This window comes from Crocuta crocuta, unplaced genomic scaffold (genome assembly GCF_008692635.1).
Source record: "Crocuta crocuta isolate KB4526 unplaced genomic scaffold, BGI_CrCroc_1.0 scaffold556, whole genome shotgun sequence".
In the NCBI taxonomy this organism is placed as follows: Eukaryota; Metazoa; Chordata; class Mammalia; order Carnivora; family Hyaenidae; genus Crocuta; species Crocuta crocuta.
The window spans coordinates 2,021,826-2,031,257 of record NW_027527436.1 but is presented as its reverse complement, the minus strand read 5'-3'; the positions used below and the strand labels follow the sequence as shown (position 1 = coordinate 2,031,257).

At 38.0% G+C, this 9,432-nt stretch overlaps 1 long non-coding RNA gene across 2 annotated transcripts in view; it reads left to right on the top strand.

Annotated features, from left to right (window-relative positions):
- Positions 1 to 2,084: 2,084 nt before the first annotated feature.
- The window catches only part of LOC144227711 (uncharacterized), a 22,484-nt gene continuing 15,136 nt past the window's right edge, over positions 2,085 to 9,432 (top strand). Inside the window, exons 1-3 of one of the 2 annotated variants that reach the window (XR_013334028.1) lie at positions 2,085 to 2,157; positions 4,466 to 4,602; positions 4,693 to 4,835. This is a non-coding gene — a long non-coding RNA (uncharacterized LOC144227711). The remainder of the gene's footprint in view (positions 2,158 to 4,465; positions 4,603 to 4,692; positions 4,836 to 9,432) is intronic. The other variant, XR_013334029.1, reaches the window with a different exon arrangement.

Here is a 9,432-nt window from a genome sequence, read left to right as displayed (position 1 = left end):
GTGTAAGTTTGGTGTATAAAGTGTTTCAGAGAAGTTTTATCAAAGGGAGAAAATGTGTACTTAAATGTTCCTTACAGGAGAGGAAAGAGAAGGAACATTGCCTTTATGACTCATCTCCATGATGCTCCTGTAGTTTCTGGAGGAAGAAACTTTTCCTCTGAATGAGGACATTGGTCCCTCTCTGGGAACTGGTTGACTGGGACCAAAAAGGTAAAACTTCTGTCTTCTTCTTCTTCTTTCTCTTTTGTTTTTTAAATATTAGACATCTATGAGACCTAGACTTTAGAAAGAGTATTTTTCCTTGGACCCTGTATTAATTTGCTTGGTTGTCATAACAAAATACCACAGACAGGGTGCCTTATGCAATGTAAATTTATTTTCTTACAGTTCTGGGGCTAGAAGTCCAAGGTCAACATGTTGGTAGGTTTCTCCTGAGGTTGGTTTCCCCTGAGGTCTCTCTCTCTTTGGTTTGCAGATGGATCTATTCTTGCTGTGCCCTCACGTGATCTTTTCTTTGTGACTAAGCATTCCTGATGTCTCTGCTATCCTAATCCCCTCCTCTTATAAGGACACCAGTCAGACTGGATGAAGGCCAAGTGTAATAGCCACATTGTAACTTAATGACCTCTTAAAGGCGCTATCTCTAAGTAGTCACATTCTGTGGTAGTAGGGTTCAACACAGGAATTTTGGGAAGTGTAACTTAGCCCATAATGGACCCTTTGTTTAGTAACAAAGGGAAAAGTCATCATGGTTTTATGCATAGGTATATGGAGTTTGGACTTCTGATATATGTCATATTCAGAAGTACAGTTAAGACCTTCAGCCAACATACTTAGGAAAAATGAGCTGTTGGCTTTTCTCTTTTTCTTTCTCATATTGGATTTACTTTGTCTCTCCTAAATTCCCTGCAACGTATAACAGTATTTACCCTCACAAAATATTTGAGTAGTAAACTCTCCCAGACCTAGAGACTCAAATAATTCTGATAGACCTTTTACTTTTTTTATATAAAAATGTAGCTTTAATGTAGTATTACAGTCCATTATAAAATGGAGATAAATAGTTTTTGCTTGTTTGAGAAATAAAGGCATTATGAGGCCGAAAACTAGGGATAGAATAGTGAAAGAGGGAGACGAAATACTGGAAACTCAGGCACTCATCCTGGGGAGGGAGGGGTGTAGCTACTATATGCTCAGGGCTCTGGTGGTGGGCCTAGAAAAAGGCCATCTTGGGAAATCTGACAACATATGTTCTCACCGGTGCCTAATGATGAATATCTGCATGGGCAGACTGTGGTTCAAGTGTTATTTACAGTTAACAGGAATCAGCATGTAGATTTATTTTTTTTTGTCTGCCCTATTCTCAAGTCAATAAAGTATGTCCTGTGGAAGAGGTTAGGGTAATTTGATACTATGTGTATCAATTTGTGTAGGGCTACTGCCCTTGGAGATATGGTCAACACTCTGAGGTTGCACCCAGAGTGCTGTGGGTCACCAGGTGAGTCATTTTCTTAGGTGGAGGCAGAAAAATGGAGAAAGGAAATAGCCCAGTTTTGAGCTATAGTATGTGATTAAGGAATATAACTTCCCAGAAATGTCATTAGGGTGACTGCACGGACATTAAAATTTAGTGTGGAGGGCACCTGGGTGGCTCAGTTGGTTAAGTGTCTGACTTTGGTTCAGGTCATGATTTTGTGGTTCATGGGTTCAAGCCCCATGTTGGAGTCTGTGCTGACAGGTCAGAGCCTGGAGCCTGCTTTAGATTCTGTGTTTCCCTCTCTCTCTGCCCTTTCCCTACTTGTGCTCTGTCTCTGTCTCTCTCCCTCTCAAAAATAAATAAACATTAAAAAATAAATAAAATTTAGTGTGGAGCTAGAGGAAATTAGGATGTTGTAGGATATTGTACTGCTTAGTAAAGTGTCCTGGACAAAATCAGTGAATATTATTCTTCGATCTTAATTACACTCAGTGTATACTTCAGTTGTCTGAGGAAGGAGAGAGGACAGTAGAACAAACCAAGTATGTGTGTGTGTGTGTTTGTGTGTGTGTGTGTGTGTGTGTGTGTGTGTGTGTGTGTGATATCNTGGAGGAAGAAACTTTTCCTCTGAATGAGGACATTGGTCCCTCTCTGGGAACTGGTTGACTGGGACCAAAAAGGTAAAACTTCTGTCTTCTTCTTCTTCTTTCTCTTTTGTTTTTTAAATATTAGACATCTATGAGACCTAGACTTTAGAAAGAGTATTTTTCCTTGGACCCTGTATTAATTTGCTTGGTTGTCATAACAAAATACCACAGACAGGGTGCCTTATGCAATGTAAATTTATTTTCTTACAGTTCTGGGGCTAGAAGTCCAAGGTCAACATGTTGGTAGGTTTCTCCTGAGGTTGGTTTCCCCTGAGGTCTCTCTCTCTTTGGTTTGCAGATGGATCTATTCTTGCTGTGCCCTCACGTGATCTTTTCTTTGTGACTAAGCATTCCTGATGTCTCTGCTATCCTAATCCCCTCCTCTTATAAGGACACCAGTCAGACTGGATGAAGGCCAAGTGTAATAGCCACATTGTAACTTAATGACCTCTTAAAGGCGCTATCTCTAAGTAGTCACATTCTGTGGTAGTAGGGTTCAACACAGGAATTTTGGGAAGTGTAACTTAGCCCATAATGGACCCTTTGTTTAGTAACAAAGGGAAAAGTCATCATGGTTTTATGCATAGGTATATGGAGTTTGGACTTCTGATATATGTCATATTCAGAAGTACAGTTAAGACCTTCAGCCAACATACTTAGGAAAAATGAGCTGTTGGCTTTTCTCTTTTTCTTTCTCATATTGGATTTACTTTGTCTCTCCTAAATTCCCTGCAACGTATAACAGTATTTACCCTCACAAAATATTTGAGTAGTAAACTCTCCCAGACCTAGAGACTCAAATAATTCTGATAGACCTTTTACTTTTTTTATATAAAAATGTAGCTTTAATGTAGTATTACAGTCCATTATAAAATGGAGATAAATAGTTTTTGCTTGTTTGAGAAATAAAGGCATTATGAGGCCGAAAACTAGGGATAGAATAGTGAAAGAGGGAGACGAAATACTGGAAACTCAGGCACTCATCCTGGGGAGGGAGGGGTGTAGCTACTATATGCTCAGGGCTCTGGTGGTGGGCCTAGAAAAAGGCCATCTTGGGAAATCTGACAACATATGTTCTCACCGGTGCCTAATGATGAATATCTGCATGGGCAGACTGTGGTTCAAGTGTTATTTACAGTTAACAGGAATCAGCATGTAGATTTATTTTTTTTTGTCTGCCCTATTCTCAAGTCAATAAAGTATGTCCTGTGGAAGAGGTTAGGGTAATTTGATACTATGTGTATCAATTTGTGTAGGGCTACTGCCCTTGGAGATATGGTCAACACTCTGAGGTTGCACCCAGAGTGCTGTGGGTCACCAGGTGAGTCATTTTCTTAGGTGGAGGCAGAAAAATGGAGAAAGGAAATAGCCCAGTTTTGAGCTATAGTATGTGATTAAGGAATATAACTTCCCAGAAATGTCATTAGGGTGACTGCACGGACATTAAAATTTAGTGTGGAGGGCACCTGGGTGGCTCAGTTGGTTAAGTGTCTGACTTTGGTTCAGGTCATGATTTTGTGGTTCATGGGTTCAAGCCCCATGTTGGAGTCTGTGCTGACAGGTCAGAGCCTGGAGCCTGCTTTAGATTCTGTGTTTCCCTCTCTCTCTGCCCTTTCCCTACTTGTGCTCTGTCTCTGTCTCTCTCCCTCTCAAAAATAAATAAACATTAAAAAATAAATAAAATTTAGTGTGGAGCTAGAGGAAATTAGGATGTTGTAGGATATTGTACTGCTTAGTAAAGTGTCCTGGACAAAATCAGTGAATATTATTCTTCGATCTTAATTACACTCAGTGTATACTTCAGTTGTCTGAGGAAGGAGAGAGGACAGTAGAACAAACCAAGTATGTGTGTGTGTGTGTTTGTGTGTGTGTGTGTGTGTGTGTGTGTGTGTGTGTGTGTGATATCTTACCTTCCACCTACTTCACCATCTTCTTATACTTAGAAGTCAAGTTCAGAGTTCGATGACTTTGAAGCACTCCCAGCAGCCAACTAGTCACTGTTAGAAAGAGGCTCCCAGTCCTGAAATAGAAGGTAGCTGTTTCTGGCATTTCATTTTGGCATCGTATAACCGAGAGGCAGGTTCATTATGAGCCAAGCTTTAGCTATTGCTGAATGGAATCCTCTAATGTATTATCTTAATATTAACTAAGTTCTCTGATGACATATTTCTTGCTAATATCAAATCTGAGATGGAAAAGTGCCATAAAATGCAGGTAAATTCAGTGATAACAGTTTTGGTGACATTTGGATGCCAACTTGGAATCTTGATTTCAGTATTTATTTTTCTCCAAAAGAATGCTTCCACATGTATAACCTTTGATTAAATATTTCTTATTGGAGGTAAGCTTCAAAGAAAAAAAATAAAAAAGAAGAAGAAAAGAAAAGAAAGGAAATCATGGATTTGCTCATGTCAGCCAGCTGAAGTGGTCCTTAAGGCTAGCAGCTCTGGAAGCCCCCTGACTCTCAGCCTGCACTAGGTAAATGGTAGCTGGAATGCTTTACACTGAAAGGTGCATTTCCCAAAATATTGACTCTACCAGTGCTTCTGATAAGAAAAATTATCCCAGTCTACTCCAAAACAGGGCCTGCCAACGCAGAGAATGAAACTACTTTTTCTGAGCACAAGCTGAGAACTATTAACTTATCTTGGAAGGTGATGAGAAGGCATAGATGGAAGAGGATACGAAGGAGTAAGACACATGGTGAGAAGGTACGGAGGAAGTACTTCTGGCTTGTACAATCCAAGGGGGCTCCATTTAATGTCTGTGTGAATGCCACGGTCTGGGGCACAGCTCCATGAAATAATACACGTGAATGGTCCTCCTGGAGGTATCTATTAAAGTGTCCTGGCAATATGAGGCTCTGAGTGGAAAATAATTTTTCCACAATAGGTACACATGTACATTCTTGAGGAAATGCATATATTTTCCATTAGGGTTTATTAGATGTGAAAAGATTTGTCCCATGGAATGTGCTATGCCTCTAGCTGTTTTTCTTTCTCTTGTCTATAATTTAAACAAAAATAGTCATGCTTGAAAAGTAACCTCCGGGGAATTCCTTTCTCGAAATTATATAATGTTTCAGGAACAAAGAGATATCTCTGGTAGTGGAACAAGGCAGAACCCTCCTGTTTTCATTTATCACAACTATCATTTTTTTTTTTTTACAAATAGTTTATTGTCAAATTAGTTTCCCCATAACACCCAGTGCTCATCCCCACAAGTTACCACAACTATCCTTATGTTCTGTTGCTCTACACCTGAAAAATACAGACAAAAATAAGTAAAGATTCACTGAAAGAGAACTTTGTGTTAAAGATTCAATCAGTAAGCAAATATTTATTGTCTATATCGTATGAAACTCAATATAGTAATTTATTTTCCAGTTTTCTTCTAAGTATAGAATTTTGACTTGATAACTAGAAGGAATCTAGTTAATATACAGGCCAAAAGCAACAAGAATTGATCATAAGGAGATATAGGCATAGAGAGATCAATAGGTTAAATGTAGCTCTCAAATATCTCAGTAGAAACAAGTTGATTTTTCATAAAATTTGTTATTGAAAAAAGTCATACACATAAAGTATGGCAGGGATTGATAACCATCTTCATTCTCTCTCCCTCCCTGCTCCACCCTTGGAGCAGGATTGTACATAGGAAGGAAAATTAGATGTGACTGTTGGATGCTTGTGTTGTTTGGAAATCAAGAAAGGATTTGAAATTTTACTTGCAAGTTATGGACTGAGAGAGCCTGTAGGATGTAGGATAGTAAGGTGCCATAGCTACACACTTCTGTAAAATAAACAACCACAAAATTTAGTTGGCTTAAAACAACCATTGTATTGTATCTCATGTCTGTGTCAGGAATTTAGGCATGCTTAGTTGGCTGAGTGTTCTATTTTTTTTAAATATACTTTATTGTCAAGTTGGTTTCCATATAACACCCAGTGCTCATCCCAACAAGTGCCCTCCTCCAGGCCCATCACCCATTACCCCCTCTCCCCCACCCCCATCGATCCTCAGTTTGTTCTCAGTTATTTAAGAGTCTCTTATGGTTTGCCTCCATCCCTATCCTGAACTATTTTTTCCCCTCCCCCTCCCCTATGGTCCACATGGTTAAGTTTCTCCTGTTCCACATATGAGTGAAAACATATGGTATCTGTCTTCCTCTGCCTGACTTTTTTCTGAGTGTTCTATTTTATGCACATCTATTTATGGAGATTGCTCATTAGTATTCAACTGGCAAATGGGCTAGACTGGAGGTCCCAATATGGTTTAATTCACATGTCCTGAACCTTGGTAGGGAGACTGAAAGCAGGGCTCAGCTGGGATGGTTTTCCAGAGCATGGCCTCTCCAACACGGTGGACTCAGGGAAATTAGTCTAGCTTTGTACATGATGGCACAAGGCTTTCAGAGACAATATTTCAAAAAAGATAGGAAACTGAACAGCTATCTATACCTTGGCCTCAGTAATCTCATCCTTTTACTTCCATTGCATTCTTGTGGTCCAGCTAGTCATTAAGACCAAGGCAGATTAAAGGAGAAGAGATTTAGAATGTACTTTTCCATGAAAGAAATGCCAAAAAATTTACCACTATCTTTAATCTGTCACAAACTGCTACCCATAAACACGATTAATTCAGTAAGGGTAGGAGATTGGAGCCTTAGATGTCTTTTAAAACATTAGCCACTTTCTCCACCCACCCCTTCCATCTTTTATTTTCAGAAATATTATTTCCATAGCTTATGAAAGAGGATTTTGATCAATCTAACTGGCAACTGTATTGATTACCCATTTTTCCCTATACTCATTAAATGGTAATGGTAACCCGTAGCCCAACAGCACCACTGAGAGGTCTGCTTTAGAAATAAACTTACCCTCAGTTTCAGCAATAGATCTTTGAATAGCTTGGAGAGATCAGAGCTGTGATCTGAAATTTAAGAAGCATACTTCTGCAAAGTTTAGTTGTGATATATTTGAGGCTCGGCGGGGGTGCTGTTAAGGTGCCCTGTAGTCACTAAAAGGATAGTCAAATTTTTGGAAACTTGGCAGAACTGATGATATGACTATGTGGAAGTTTATATGATGAATAATGAGATAAAGTTTTTTTAAAATAAAGGTTATAAAAAAAAGAACCAATGATTATATATAAGGTTATTTGTATCTTGAAATGAGGTGGGAAGAAGAGAGGGAAAGACAAATGCAGAGATACAGAGGTTGAGACATGACATACAGAAAGTTGTGCATATAGGGTAATGCAGCTGCCTCAAATCTTCTTTGGAATGAGATGAGATATAATACTGATGCATAAAAATAAATGGTTTAACTCAGAAAGACACAGGTAGACCTAGAAAATGTAGACCAAGAAGAACAGAGGCAAACTCATTAAAGACACTCACATAGAGAGTCCTCCACCCCATCCATCCATCCTTCCATCCATCCAAACCCTATGTATGAATGCCAGACTTATTTACTTTAGGCACTTTTTGGGATGAAATGGACTTAAGTAACTAATGAAGGGCTGAAAGTATCCCATGAAGGGAGGCATGCCAAGGCTTCATAGGGACTCAGAAACTCAGATGAAAATGCATTGAGACACATCTCACAGACAGATACACCTGCATCATTCTTCTATAGATAGACTGACCCTGGAGTTTTCAAGAATTTTTCCATTAAAGTCATTTAAAGATATGCTTCATTTTAGTATTATGTGAAAAGAATAAGCTTTATTAAACTCATAATAAACTATGTTAAACTCATCAGAGGGTGGATTTTGGCTCCAGAACTGGAGAGTCCTTACTTCTGCCTTACTTTTAGTAATAACATAATGTGTATTACCATTAGCTTACAATTACTTGAGTAGTTTAATATACCTTAAAATTGCCAGAGTAGTTATTAAGGTCCTATTTCAATAAGCTATTAGTGATTATATAAGTAATAAGACTTTCACATCTTGTAATTTCTTACATTTAATAGAGCAGATATTTTTAGTGGTGGGAGATAAGAGAAAGAAGGAATCTTTCTATCAGTATAGTCAATTTCATGTTTTTTGAAATTATACATCAGTAAGGACTGATTTTAAATATCACTTTTTTCTTTAAATTTTAACTAAAATCCCATTTTTACTCCTAAATTTTAAAATGTTAACATTCTTTTTAACATTAAAAAACCCTGCTAATACACATCCTGCTTCATTTCTAAAGTTCATGGCAACCTCAAACATGAGAACTGATTGATCTCTAGGATGTAGGTGACATGCTGATATAGATCATGTATCCTGTTTATTGAGAAAAATAATCTTACTTTTTGTGGATAGAAAAGACTGCATATGTCTTCTGAGGAGACAAACTTAAAAATGCTTTTAAGTTAACAAAATAAAAATTTGAAATGTAAAATTCTCAGGTCTCTGAAAAAAAGTATCTTTTTAAGGTAAATGTCAAAAATATCAATTGAGATCTAAGCTGATTTTGTTAAAGCATTGCAGATTATTGGAACTATACTTTTTGAGCTCTATTTTTCAACTTGTTACTAGATGACACATTGTCGAATAATAAAATATCAAGGAATTAGAAGACATGAGATATATTATTGGTGGTAAAAACTTAACTGAATTGTAATGTACAACCAAAGATCTAAAATTTATTCTTTACTTATGAGCTAAAATTGTATGATGTGCGAAGGTACCTGTGGTAAGCAGCTCCCAAGATGGCTTTCAATAGAGTCTTACCTCTTGGCTTTCATGCCCTTGTGTACACCTCTCCTACAGCAAATAAAAATGTCTGGTATCACTAATAGGAAATTGTAAATTGGATGGAGTATGGCTTTCTAAGCTGTTTCATCAATAGGTTCTAGCTCCTATTTTATTCTCTTGGCTCATGAGTTCTGGTGGTACGCCAGCTGTCATGTCATGAGGATACTAAAATAGCTCTGTGAAAGAAAGATCCTTCTGACAAGGAACTGAAATCTGGCAGCAGCCATGTGAGTGAGCTTGGGAGCAGATCCTCTGGCCCCGGTCAAGCCTTCAAATGACTGTAGCCCCCTGTAACATCTTGATGCAACCTCGTGAAGTACCATGTGCCAGAATAAACTAGGCCTGCCACTCTGGAATTCATGACCCAAAGAAACTATATGACATGTATGAAGTTGTACATGTGTGTGGGTTTTGTTGCTAAGTTTTGGACTAATTTCTTATACTGTGTTTGAGAACTGATATATTATAATACTAATTGTTATAGACCAAAATCGAACGCTTAATGATCACTCAGCATTATCAAAAATCACTTTATTAATTCTGGATCTCAGATTC